Genomic DNA, 14416 nt, shown 5'->3' with positions numbered 1-14416 from the left:
TCAACTTAATTCGGTTTGACAAGATTTGCCATGTTACCAAAGGCGCTTGCAAATTTCTGCAGATGTGCGGTGGAGAACATTCTGACTGGATGCTTCAACCTCTGGTATGGAGACTCCAATGCGCAGAATTGATGAGGCTGCAGAGGTCTGTATACTCAGCCAGTCCTATCACGGGCACAACTCTCCCCACCATTTGGACATCTTCAAGAAGCGGTACCTCAAAAAGGGGGCATCCATCATTCAGGACATTTACCACCCAGGACATTCCCTCTACAGGTTACTACCATCGGGGAGGAGGTACAAGAACCTGAAGACCCTCACGCACCTTTTCATGAATAGCTCCTTCCCCTCCGCCATCAGCTTTCTGAACTGTCCATAAACCCATGAACACTACCTCGTTATTCGCCTTTTGCACTACTCGTTTATTATTGTAATTTGCGGTAATTTTTATGTCTTGCACTGTACTGCTGCCGCCAAACAACAAATTGCACGACATATGTCAGTAATAATAAACCTGATCGTAATTCTGAATGCTTCCAAAGAGAAGCCACCCCACTTTGCAACCTGTATATTACAATTTAGCGAATGTTAGTGCAGAGAACTATTGGATTATAACATATAGTTGCCATGGATATCTCTTTTATACGTCTGTACCACAGGAATTAATGAAAATGTGCTCACATGTACTGGAGATATTGGAGAACGAAATGGGGATTAGAACGAAATTCAGATACCTTCACCCGGGGTTTTAGTAACAAACATCCATGGGTTACGACCACAAAATTAATGTGGATAACAGACCACACTATCCGCTGCCACAACCCCCCACCCCACCTCTGATGCGCTGCGCCGACAATAAACATCTGTAACACCATTTTATGTAAAACCTGATCATATGGCGAGTACCGTTGGTGCTTCAATCACTTTTGATTCTCAACGAAAACAGTAACTCAAGAAATCTCCCGAAACTCAACTCCGATCAAATCCGGTGCACGTTGTTGGAAATCTGGGGATAGACACGCGTCACGTTCTCAGAAGCCACCGGCACTTGTTTGTCAAACTTTAGCTTTGAGCTGAATAAACAGGGTTATCACAGATCATAAGACCAGAGAGCAGAGTCCAATATTCTGGCACCAATAGGACATCTGCTGTAATTATTAAGCTAAAGGACATCCACATTGTCCTAAACTAAAATCCCTTGAGATTTTGTACAGTCATTATTATATGGTTTTCTCTCACTTTCTTTACCGACATTAAGTCAGATAGAACGCTATAATAATGCTCAGTGTCACTGGCAAATTCAGCATTGATTGCGTCTACCAACGTGCTGCTCAGAAGCTGGTTGTCAGTCAGCTCATGATCCCGTGATAACTTCTGCTGAATGTTTTCCCAAAAAGTAGTTGGATGAGGAGGTCTCGGAAATTAGATCCAAGAATGGGGAATAGACAGCAATAGATTTGCAAGTCAGTGAGACGGGAAGGTGAACATATAATTGGTGGTTTTACCATGAAAAAGCCGTCGTTGTTAATTTTGACGGAAGAGGCTAGGGGGTGGGTAGGCGCGTTCTAATGTGGTGTATTGTTCAGGCAGGGGGATTATCAAAGGAAAATCGCAGGAACAATGCTTATAACACTCCGGGATGCTCTGCGGCACAGTAAGGGTGGAAACGAGTGGCGGGAATAAGGTGATAGGGGAATTAATAGGACGGGGTATATGAATGCGAGTCTAGGTTACATGTTATATGAGTCTTTACCAAAACACGAGACTCCTGGCATGCTGTTTCCCATGTTCTACAGTGAGGAATGACCTGGAGCATTCTGAAAGGGGGTCTGGGTTGGGGTCGAAGGCAATTGTTCGTAGTGCACATCGGAACTAACAATATCCCTAAGAGGTTGATGAGGTCCTACAGGCTGAACATGAAGAGTTGGAAAATAGGTTTTAGAAGGACATCAAGGACAGTACCATCCGCGTCACTGCTTGTGGCTCGCCCTTGCCAAATTGGAAATGGAATGATAAATCAAATGAGTGCACAGACAGAACAGTGCTGTGAATGGGAGGGATTGACTTTGCTGGAACTTTCGAACCGATTCAGTGGTAGGTGGGATTCGTACAAGCTGGTCGAGATGTCCGAGGACATGACCTGCACTGGCGTTCCAGAGAGAATGATTTTTGTGCTGCTGCAGAGGGCTTCAAGTGAAATGGCAGGTGGATTGCAACCGAAGCGCGGGGACAGAATAAGAGGAAATGTGGGTTGAAACGAATGGCACTAAGGAGAAGAGCAAAAGCCAAGGGCAAAGACAACATGGGCGGCAGTAATCTGGGCCACAATGAAAAATAATGCTAATAGGACGAACAGTATTGAATAAAACACAAGCGGAGGTGTTTGGATTGGGCATGATATTCTGAATGAATTGGATAAATTAACAGCGGAAATGGAGGCACATTCGCAAATATAATTGGTATTACAGAAGCTCAACTGATGACAGACCAGAAATTGGGCAGTTAACATACAGGGCTTTATACATACACACACACACACGCGCGCGCGCGCGCACGCACGCACGCACGCACGCACGCACGCACGCACACACACACACACACACACACACACACACACACCACAAGTGAAGACTGAAAAATAAATTGAAAAAGACTGAATAAAAGAATTTCAGTTTCTTCCGGACAAAATGGCAATCTTTACATTTGACAAGGTCCCACATAACTGGTTGATCAAAAAAACTTCGGATGCATGGGGTCAGTGGAGCATTGGCTGTGTGGATCCAGAACTGGTTTGCTATAGAAGGCAGAGGGTGGTGGCTGAATGCACTTATTCGGGCTGAAGGCCTGTGAGTAGCGATGTTCCGCAGTGATCTGTACTGGGACCTCTGCTGTTTGTGATGTACATAAATTACCTGGATGAGTATGCTGATGGGTGGCTTAGTAAGTTTGCAGACGATACTTAGATTGGTGGAGTATTGAATAGTGTAGAAGACTGGCGATGGATACAGCGTGATATAGATCCTTTGGCAGAAAATGGAAGATGAGTTTTAGCCGGATAAATATGAGGTGTTGCACCTTGGTAGAACTAATGTCAAGAGGCAGTACACTCTTTAGCTCAAGACCCTTAACAGTGTTGAAGAGCAGAGACACTTTGGGGTGGAAGTCCATGGATCATTGAAATTGGCTACACAGGTAGACAGGGTGGTTAAAAAGGCTTATAGAATGCTGGATTTCGTTAACGGGGTATTGCGTACAACAGTCAGGAAGTTATGATGCATAGGATGGACAAGCAATATATTTTTCACCTCAGTGAGCGAACCAATACCAGAGGGCATGCGTTTAAGATGAGAGGGGGTAGATTAAGAACACGTAAGGGGTAGGTTTTTAACTCAGAGTGTGGTGGATGCCTGGAATGCGTTGCCTGATAGGGTGGTGAAGGCAAATTCATTGGGAGCTTTTAAGAGGACGTTGTATGGACACATGAATGATGCTATTGCTGCGCCAGCGACCCAGGTTTAATTCCGGGCACTGTCTGCAAGGAGTTTGTCCGTTGTCCCGTGTCTGCGTGGGTTTCCTCCGGGTGCTCCGGGTTCGTCCCACATTCCAAAGATGTACGGGTAAGGAAGTTGTGGGCATGCTATGTTGGCGCCGGGAGTGTGGTGACACTTGCGGGCTGCCTCCAGAACACTCTACGCAAAAGATGCATTTTACTGTGGGTTTCGATGTACATGGGACTAACAAAGATATCTTATCTTATCTTATAAAAATGGAGGGAGATGGGCATTCTGTGGGTAGGTAGGATTAGTTATCTCGGCACAACATTGTGGACTGAAGGGCCTGTACTTTGCTGTACTGTTCTATGTCCAGTGTTTAATGGGGAACAAAGAATGTCAGCGCAATCGAACAAAATCTTCCTTCCAATTTCACCAAAGGAGAAAGCAAATATTCTTCCAAAATTTTTGGAGAATGTAGTGGGTCCAGTGAGAGAGTTGGAGTCAAGTACATTAGCATTAGGAGAGAATTTATGCCAGGGAAACTGATAGGATGCGGGCCATAAAACGTTTGTGGCGAAGAGTATTTACATCGTGTATTTAATCAAATTGCGCCGGAAATAGTGGATAAAGCTGTCGTCAATTACCAAATTTGTTTTGGCTCTGGATCAATTGTGACATTTTTCAGGGTCTGTACCGTAAGCACACAGTTTAAAAAGGACGAGATGGAGGTAGAAAACAGATATCCTACAATAAGGATATGGATGTGGATGTGGGAATATGATTGATATTAGCTCGCAGACGATAGAAGCACAGGCGATGATCAGGGTATCCCTGGGTTACAGGATGATATTTGTCAATGGGCAGGGCAATATCTGATGTAAATTAATCCCAGTAACTGGGGATGATGCATTTTAATAGCAACTGTTGAACATACGCAATATGTGGTATGATCACGCAAGCGGTAAGAAACAAAGAGCTCTGAGTGTAAAAGCCGAATGATCCCTGAAGTGACAGATAATATACAGAGGAAGGTAGAGGGATGGATCTCATTCATTATGCGGCGAAAAGAGATCAAGAGCAAGGAGCTTATTCTATGGGCTCTATAAGGTATTGTTATACCACAAATGAAGGATTATTTGCGGTAGTCATTCCTCATTGTCCCTCCGTTTTTACAGACGCCCCTCCCCGTGAAACAGCGCTCCCTTCTCACCAGACTTCAGCCAGCGTGGCTCTCCCTCCTCTCTGCCCTTCCTGTGGCGGCCTGGCGATCCCTCTATGCCGACCCTTCTGTACCGCGGCGCCCCTTCCTCACCACCCCTCCATGCAGTCGTTTGCACGATACGGACCTCCTACCGCTACGCCAATCCCATTTGTTGGAGAGGGACAGGGGAAAGGAAGGGAGTGAATGAGGGAAGGAGGTGTGCTGGGGAGGGTTAGAGATGATGAGGGAGACTGAGTTGGGAGACAAGGCAAGAGGAGATTGAGAACAAAGAGATAATAGAGGGGAAGGGAGGGAGAAAGCGGAGCGGTGGGGAGAGTGTGGAATGGGAAGAGGAGCTGGAGGGAAATAAAGGGTAGGGAGGGCGTGGAAGAAACGTGGAGTTGGATAGACTGGGCCGCATGACAGATTTCCTTGCCCATTTAATGCATATGGGATTGGAATTCCTGTCTTCTAATGAACCAAGAATTCGTTGGCCGCAAGGACAAAAAGAATAAATGGTAAATAAAATGTTGTTCAGGATTGCCAAGTGGCCCCATCCTCTACGCCAGAGAGAAAGCAGATTTCTACCAATTACAGTGCACATGATTGGATAGCATGAAGAGATGTTTACAAAGTTGCTTGAAACTTTAGCAAAGAACACAACAGAGCAGACAAATGTCTCTCAAATGATATTTTTGAACTTACCCAAGAGTTTATAGATTTTTTTTCAGGGAGCCAAGGCTTGGTCACAGTCATAATGGCACAGAGAGAACGGTAAAGTGGGGGGTGGGGGGTGGGTGTGGTGTGGTTGCTTGCTACACATATGTTCAAGAAAAGGCAGAGGTAACTATAGGCAGGACATCCTCTCAAGGGGACTTCCATAAAAAAAAATTCAGAACACATTGGTACATCACAAAGTACAAAATATATAATGGAGGGAATTTCCATGAATTTCCATCGAGGGGGATTATTTGACTTAATTAGTTTAGATTAAACTTCAGTGCACAATGTGTTCCTCTTGTATCTATAAATGCGCAAATGTGGCGTGACAAGGGACCGCACATTAAACGATGGCTTCACAAGAAATTGATGGGAATGAAAGTGTCGTGACTCCGTACACAGGAAATTATCTGGGCGATAGAAAGGCAGAGAATAGCAGCGAATAGTTAGGTTTTCAGGATTAAATGAAGTATGAAAGTATAAAAGATTTTATTTGCGTTGATACTGTACAAACGTTTCCTCTCGCCAGGTTGATGTTTGTGTGAATACACAAAATTGTGTTCAACAAGGGTGAGCAGTGTAGAAATATGCACAAGGACACAGACAGATACAAAGGGTCGGACAGACAGACCGACACACATCGAACGTATTTCGTCTGCTTTCCCAAGAGGAAGGAATGACGAGGACACGATATTCATGGGGTCTCAAAGTGTTGGTTGAAACAAATGAAGTGAGATTGGAAATATGAAGCGTTCATTCCCCAAGAAAGACGCTTCGCCAGGAGTGAAACAAATCCATTCTGTTATCCTAAATCCATTCTAGTTCATTAGCAGTTGCAAAGTCGGAAGGAGAGGAGACTCGGAAATGATGTACCAATAACCACTATGTATGTGTATAGACACACACACAGACATACACACACACACACAAACACACACACACACACACATACACAAAGACGCACGCACACACACACATACACACACACACATGGACGTTCACACAGAACAAGAATTCGAAAGCTGCACTCAGAAGGGTCTCAGAATATCATGTACCTGTGAGAGAAATGCAAAAAGTGTGAACGGGAAAACGACAAGACAATTGGAACTGAAATCTACATTGCTGTAAATTGTAATGCAGAAAAATACAAAGAGCTTCACTTCGGTAGTAAGAACGAGAGACAGCAATACACAATATCAGTTGAAGGACTGGACAAATACGGTTGTGCACGCACAGCCCCGAATAGAATATGAAGACAGACAAAAATGCGTTATGGTGCTTTGTTACTATAAGTAGAGGCACCGAGTACAAAAGCGAATTAAAAGTTACTGTTTCTCGGCTCCTACTAACTCTATGCTAAGACAATCATCCTAGGCACCATCGCCTTGAGGGGGCGGGTGTGCGGCAGAAAAACAAGTTCCTGGAAATGAGGCGGGGGATGGAGGAGTTTTGCCAGGGCATTTTCGGGAGATTTTGGAGGAGGAGAAATTGTTAGAAGTGTCTGACAGATAAGACAAATGTGTGATTTCGTTTCCTGTAACAAAACTTCGAGATAATCAGGACAGGAGAGCGGCAATGAGCACCGTAAGATGATAGTGGAAGCAAATGCAGTAACGTCTGAGAGCGGAATCATCATATATGTAAAATTATTGGGGAAAAAATCAGAAATTACATCTAATTTCCTAAAAAAAAAGAGGGTGGGCCGTATGCAATCATTATATGCAGGACTTCGGTGTGATTCCGTGACTCTTACTGTTTACAACAAAGGCCAATATGTAACTAGTTGATAAGTAAATGCATTCTTTGAAACTCTATCAGGTTTATTACTGTTTCTTTTGGAAGTCGACCGATAGTTGATGTACATGTCGATCACGTTGTTACTTGACACAAGCTGCTTGTTGTTCCCCAGGAGGCTTTGCAAAACAAGACGTATTTGCCCTGGTCTCCGAGCAAATTTAATTCCTTATAGCCAAAGAGTATTGTGCCATAACTCTGTCTGAGGAGCAATTCATCATCAACAGCAGTTGGAAATACCTTTTTCTCTTCACCATCCACCACCAGGGTGCACTCCAGAGCAATGACTACGATCCCGGATACAGTCAGATCATGGAACACAGAACAGTATCGCACAGGACAGGAGCTTCGTCTCACAATTCTATGGTGAACTAATTAAATGAATGGCTTATAATTAATCTAGTCCCTCTTCACCGTACATTCACCAAATCGCTCAGTTCTCTGTGCCTATCTAAGAGTCTCATGAAGGCTTCTATGCTATTTTACCTCACCACCACCCGTTTGCGGCCCGCACAACACTCTGTGTCCAATTCTTTTTTCGCGCATCTGCTTTGTCCTTTCTCCCTCTCACTTTAAATACATGTTATCCTTCGTACTAGACATTTCAATCCCGGAAAAAGACACATGCTATTGACCCTACCTATTTTACATGCTTCCATCAGGTCTCTCGTCAGCCTCCGCTAATCGAGAGAAAACAGCCCCAACTCATCCAGCCTTTCCTCACAGTACGTATCCTCCACCAGGCAGCGTCCTGGTAAACCTCCTTGAACCCTCTCCAAAACCCCCACATCCTTCCTCTAATGAGGCGACCGGAATTGAAAGCAATCGTCCAAAGGTAGCCTAACCAGAGTTGTATGAAGCTGCAAGGTAACTTCCTGGAACAAGATCTGCATCGACTTTTTTGAATAACGAGGCATATTGCTGAACGTAGGATCTTCTTAATTTAGTTTAGCTTTGCCACGTCTGAAATTAAGGACAACATTCACTTTTATATCTCATAACTGATTTTGAATGCCGTGTGGTCACAGAGATCTATTGCAAAGGCAAGGCATAGAGTACTTTCCTATTTTAATATCGACTTTCGATTTGAATCGTTTAAAAATCAGGGTTTAAAAACCTGCACCGTTGCACAGAGAGAGACATAGAGAGGGGAGAGAGAGAGAGAGAGAGAGAGGAGGGGTAGAAAGAGAGAGAGAGACCAACAGACAGAGTTAGAGAGAGATATGGACACAGAGACAGATGCTCTGCATACACACTTCGAGGCAAAACCTTGACAAAGTATACCCGGTAAACATGCTGGCCCGATTGTTTGTAGACTTCAAAGTGTTATCGATCTCAGTAAATAGAACATTCGGACGGAACGCGAACAGAGTCCACGTATTTCGACATTAACTGAATGTCCAAATGTACCAGTCTCATGCTTAAGGCTCAAATTCATTACATTGTGAAACGGATGCATCTCTTAAAAATCGTATCCTTCCTTATATATCTAACACGACTCCTGCAAATACCACACGGCGTTTTAATCACTGACTTTATCCCTGTTTTATCGTCGCTTCATCCCTATACTTCTATTTGAAAATCAATAATTTGAAAGCATCGTTTCCACACTACTTACGTGCGGTGGTGTAATATTTCATGAAACATTTAATATCAGGCACGTACGGCGGGTGTTGTACGATTAGTTATAAGTCGGACAAATATTAATTTCACACTAATATATCAGCGAGAAGATCTTTCTAAAATGTTCAAGATCTATCAACCTACCTTATTAAGCTCTTCTAGTTTGTGTTTGGAGTTTTTGCTTAATCAGACAAGGTTTTGGTGATGACTTAATCGCTCTCTGCACTTGTTTCGCTGTAGTTACATTTGCTACACGGTACGAATAAGCATTCACAGCGGCTGCGCATGGGTAGTCCATCGATTCATGTCATGCTCTTCCTCTTTGCATCCGTTGGATTACGAAAGATGGTCTTTCTTTTTCAAAATTGGTTACGGAGTCGCCTCAACAAATCGAAAATCAAAACGAAACACACTTCGAAGTTTGTGAGAAATAGCAACAGAGAGGTTGTGCAGATATTAAGAAAGAGTCTGCCCTCTGACTAATTTTATTTAGGATGGACAATGCGAGCTTTTGTATCTGGGACATAAGAGTCGTGGAGTGAGAAAGCACTAAGGCACAGAAGCAGTCCCCTTTAGCCACTGGGTCCGTTCCGGCGGCTGAAAAACACTATACGAATTCCATTTAGCCGCATTAGGTCCGCAGCATTCTGTATTTTGGAAAGGGGTGGTGGAATGTAAATTAAGGTATTGTAATATGAAGGACTTGGGTGGGGTTTTAAGAAGATACTGACTTCCCTCGGCAAAGTGATGAACAACTGGCGAATATATCTTTGAGGCAGCATCAGTAAAGATTCGCGTTCGTATGAAGGCACAGTGGTATAGACATTAATGCAATCGCCTCGAAGCACCGGAGAACCGGGTTCAACCCTGACCTCAGCTGCTGCCTGGATGGAATCTGCACCAACCATCACTCACTCAGTTACACTAACCGAGCACCAGTCCTACTGTTATTCTCCCCATATTGTCATGAACTCTCCCCTTGTTTCCACCAGCCAGATACACATAGAACATAGAAGAGTACAGCACAGAACAGGCCCTTCGGCCCACAATGTTGTGCGAACATAGCTATTCCCACTTGAGGGTCAATGTAATATTGCTAATTAACCTGCTAACCCACAGAGGCATATGAAATCGTGAGGCGCATAGATGAGGTGAATACCCAGAGTAGTGGGCCCTAAAATTAGAGGGTACATGTTTAAGGTGAGGGGGTAAGGTTAAAAAGGGATCTAAGAGGCATTTGTTCCACACAGAGTCTGGTGGGTATATGAAACGAGCTGCCAGAGGAAGCTGCAGAGACGAGTACAATTCCAATGTTCAATTTAAAAAAACAATTAGACAGGTGCATGGATAAGAAAAGGCTCAGCAAGATATGGGACAAACGCAGCCAAATGGGAGGACCTCAAGCTGTTAGGTACAGCAGCAATAGAAACACACTGAGTCATGTATGTGTGAGAAACTATTTTATTAATAACTGCTTGTGATAATAAGAAAAGTAAAATAGTTAGATATTCAACATCAACCCTTAAACTAATAAACCCAAAGTTTGTGTGTGGCAAATTCCCAAACCCCAAGTCTAGGAATAGTTCCCAAAGTTCAGTTCAGCAAGTCATAGGGGTGAAACGTGAGCAAAGGTTCTCAAAGTTCAGTTCAGAAAGTCATGTGGTGAAGCGTGAGCAAAGGCTTTTGCAAAACCCCCGTTGACTGAAGAGAAACTGTAGAGAGAATGTAGAGAGAAATTACGAAATCCACATGTTCCAGGATGGAACCCATCTGACACCTCAATCTCAGATGATCTCCACTGCTATGTTCCGAAGTATCTGCCATCCCGAAGGTATTCGATACGTGGCCGAACACAGAAATACCTGTTTCCCAGTACAGGTTAAAGACAAAGTGAACTCCACTTGATTGCTCCAAAAATCTATAATTAGATTTCAGTGACAGACATAGCTATTGTTCTTCATCCGTTGATAAGGAGACCAGCAGACAGTCTCCCTCTCTCTCTCTCTCTCTCTCTCTCTCTCTCTCTCTCTCTCCGTCTCTTTCTCTCTCTTTCTCTCTCCTCGACTCACTGAGCAAAAGAGGCAACACCTTGTTATAGTCGTTATAGTCTTGCTCTCTTGATAACACCACACACACACTAGTAATCTACTCCAGGGGCCTTAAAGAGATATTCACCAAATAGCAACCTGGCTCGTAACAAAGCAGACAGCTTGGTTGGCATGGTTGAGTTGGACAGATGGGGCCTTTCTCCGTGCTGTATAACTCCATGACTTCATTGAATTTTTGAGATGTAGTCCTTACGAGGGATACCGGGGTAAAGCACGTGGTCGCAGGAAGAACTTAAATACCAAAACAGACAGGACTCAACCCGGGTTGCTGACGGCTATGAGGCAGTAGCTCTCCTATGTGCACTTGTTGGCCTCCGGTACTAATCCTACTGCCGTCTTTGCTCCCCCACCTTACATTTTGGCAGGTCTCGCCCGTAAGCAGGCCGTCATAAAGTAGTATATTCGTCAAAAGTACCCGGGATGAGATGATGAGAAAACATGGCATTCTATACGTATGGAACTGCCCAGACGGGGGGGGGGGTTGAAAGTGTGCAAAATAGCATTCCTTATTGAAGACAATTATGTCAGCACTAAAATGAGGTGCACCAGACAAAGGTCGTCAGAGTCATCCCCAACGTTCTGGAACTGGATCCACACCTCTGCATATGCGCAGAAACGAACAATCTCTGCCCCTAACCGACTTCCTACTGTGACATCTGAATCCCTCACAGTCTGGATAAGTAAAGACCCAACCCTCCTTTTATACTGGCTACAATTTATTTGAGTCTATGTCTCATTTTTTTCCCTACCCTGCTGCTAAGGGAGAGATCGGTCTTTGCTATTTAAACACGCTATACCCCTATGATCACGGGCTTTGGCCAAATCCTTCTTTGTTCAAATACTATTTAATCCAAAACGTTTGTCATATCAACAAAAGTTCAGCCCGAGGTTTATTGCCTTACATCAGCAAGCATATCTGCCCTGTCAAAGGACAACCAAAACTCTACCTGACACAGTGAGAGAGGCCTGATTTCTATTGTATCCTTCTCCAGTTTCACCTCCCTACTCTTGTATTCCAAGCGTCGTCGAGTACAAGAACGTGATTCGAATGCATTTTCTCAATGCCTTATTGGCCATCCCTGATACATTCAAGGTTCTGTTGACATCTTCTGTTCGTTAACACGATTCGGTAAAATGCCACTCATTACGGATTCCCTCGCCTTGCAGTTACTCTGCAAGTGCATTGCCTCACCGTTCTCTAGAACATATTTCTTTCGAGGTATTGCTGCATCCTCCGCCTACAGTGCGAACTATTCCTCATCACTCACTGTCAATCACATCGTCACGCGAACACAACTTCTTTCAGAATTGCACCGTTTCCAACGCAGGCAGGAGGGGGTCAAGAGACTTCTGCCTGTGCGGAAAGATTGTACCGTTTCACAGGGGTACAATCATGCCTTTTCCGTTATGTCTTTTCTCATCCATGTGCCTGCCTAAGTGTCTTTTGAACATTGGAATTGTTATCGCCTCTACAGCTTCCTCTAGCTGCTCGTTCCATTTACCAACCTGCCTCTGTGTGACAAAGAATGCCCCTTCGATCGCCTCTTAATCTTTCCCCTCTCACCTTAAACATGTACTCTCTAATTTTAGGGCCCACTACCCTGGGTATTTTACCTTTCCGTTAAAACTAAGGCCGTTCGTCCCAATTGTGCTCCAGCTATCTATGAGTAACTTTGTTCCGACCTTCAGGATTCAACGATTTGCAGGATGGTGCATTGCAAATCATTAGCACACTTCTGCAATGTTAAAACATTAAGTGAACACTCTCCCTTCCGGTACCATTCAAAATATGAGCACAATAGCTTTAGAAGAAAATAATAAAACATACTGCCGATTAAATATGACATAAAAGCAAAAAAAATGACGGAAATGCTCAGCAAATCAAGCGGCGTCTGTAGAAAGGGAAATGGAGTTAACTGCTGCGCTCGAAGAGACTTAGCGAAAACTGGAAATAGAGTCATAGAGTCACAAAGATATACAGAACGGATACAAAACCCTACAACCCAGCGAGTTCATGCCGACCACAGTGTTCACACACCTTGCCCCAATTTCCTGCGTTTGGTCCATATCCTTCGGAGCCGCACCACTCTATGTACCTATCCAAGTGCTTCTTAAATGATGCTATTGTACCTGCCTCAACCACTTCCTCTGGCAGCTCATTCCAAATACTCACCACACTCTGCTTGAAAAATTTGCCCCTCGGGTCCCATATGAATTTTCCCCTTTCTCCCCTAAATGTGTGACTCCTAGTTTTGACCTCTCCTACCCTGCGGTAAAGACTGCTATCATCCACCTTATTTATGCCCCTCATGATTTTTTAAACCTCGATAAGATGACCCCTTATTCTCCTCAGCTCCAAAGGATAAAGACCTAGACTGGCCATTCTCGACCGATAACTCAGGACCTCTAGTCCTGGCAGCATCCTCGTAAATCTTTTATGCACTCTTTCCATTTTAACTACGTCTTTCCTGTAGCAGAGTGAACAAAATTGTACACGCTATTCGAAGTGTGGCCTCACCACCGACTTATCCAACTGCAAAATAATGTCCACACTACTATACTCAGTGTCCAGACTGATGAAGGCCAGCGCGCTAACCTTACTTTTCACATCCTTGTCTACCGGTGACCCCACTTTCAACGACCTATGCGCTTGTACTCCGAGGTGCTTCTGTTCCATGATATTTCCTAGTGCTCTATCATTCATAGTATAAGTCCTATGTTGGTTTGACTTTCCAAAATGCATCTCCTTGCACTTACCTGTGTTGAAATGCATTTGCTCGGCCCACTTACCTAATTGATCAAGATCCCCCTGTATTCTCCGATATCTTTCTTCACTATCAACAACACCTACTAATTACGCGTCATCCGCAAACTTACTGATCAAACCTTGTGCATTCACATCTGAATCATTCATAGAAATAACGAATAACAAGAGCTCCAACACTGACCCCTGCGGGAGGCCACCAGTCACCGGCCTCTATTCCGAGAAACAACCTTCAACCACCACCCTCTGCTTCGTACCGCGTAGCCAATTTTGAATCCACCTAAATAACTCTCCCGAGATTCGATGGGATCTAACCTTCTGGATCAACCTACCATGCGGAACCTTGTCGAAGGCCTTGTTAAAGTCCAAACAGACAATATCCACAGCCCTACTCTCATATACCTTTTTGATTACCTCTTTAAAAAATTCTACAAGGTTCGTCAAGCATGACTTGCCACTCTCAAATCCACGCTGACTCCTTCTAATTAGACTCTGTCTATACAAATGCTGGTAACTCCTGCCGCTCAGAATTTCCGCCGGTCACATCCCCACTACTGATTTCAGGCTGATCAGCCTGCAGTTGCCTGGCTTGTCTTTGCTACATTTCTTGGACAACGGAACAACATAAACCACCTTACAGTCTTTGTGAACTTCACCAGTGACTAACGACGTAGCAAGCATCTCCGCAAGGGCCTCCGCAATTTCTCTTCTA

At 44.1% G+C, this 14416-nt stretch overlaps 1 protein-coding gene across 6 annotated transcripts in view; it reads right to left on the bottom strand.

The window, feature by feature from the left end:
- LOC127566436 (immunoglobulin superfamily member 1-like) overlaps positions 1-13815 on the bottom strand; it is a 70159-nt gene extending 56344 nt beyond the window's left edge. The window contains exon 1 of one of the 6 annotated variants that reach the window (XM_052008846.1): positions 13731-13815. The gene's annotated coding sequence lies outside the window, so the exon portion shown is untranslated. Of the gene's footprint in view, positions 1-887; positions 1059-8976; positions 9130-13730 lie in introns of those variants that run through there. The other 5 variants (XM_052008844.1, XM_052008843.1, XM_052008845.1 and 2 more) reach the window with 5 other exon arrangements.
- Between the last annotated feature and the right edge of the window lie 601 nt (positions 13816-14416).

This window comes from Pristis pectinata, chromosome 41 (assembly GCF_009764475.1).
Source record: "Pristis pectinata isolate sPriPec2 chromosome 41, sPriPec2.1.pri, whole genome shotgun sequence".
NCBI lineage: Eukaryota > Metazoa > Chordata > Chondrichthyes > Rhinopristiformes > Pristidae > Pristis > Pristis pectinata.
The sequence above is the reverse complement of the archived record's forward strand: the minus strand, read 5'-3'. Positions and strand labels throughout refer to the sequence as shown.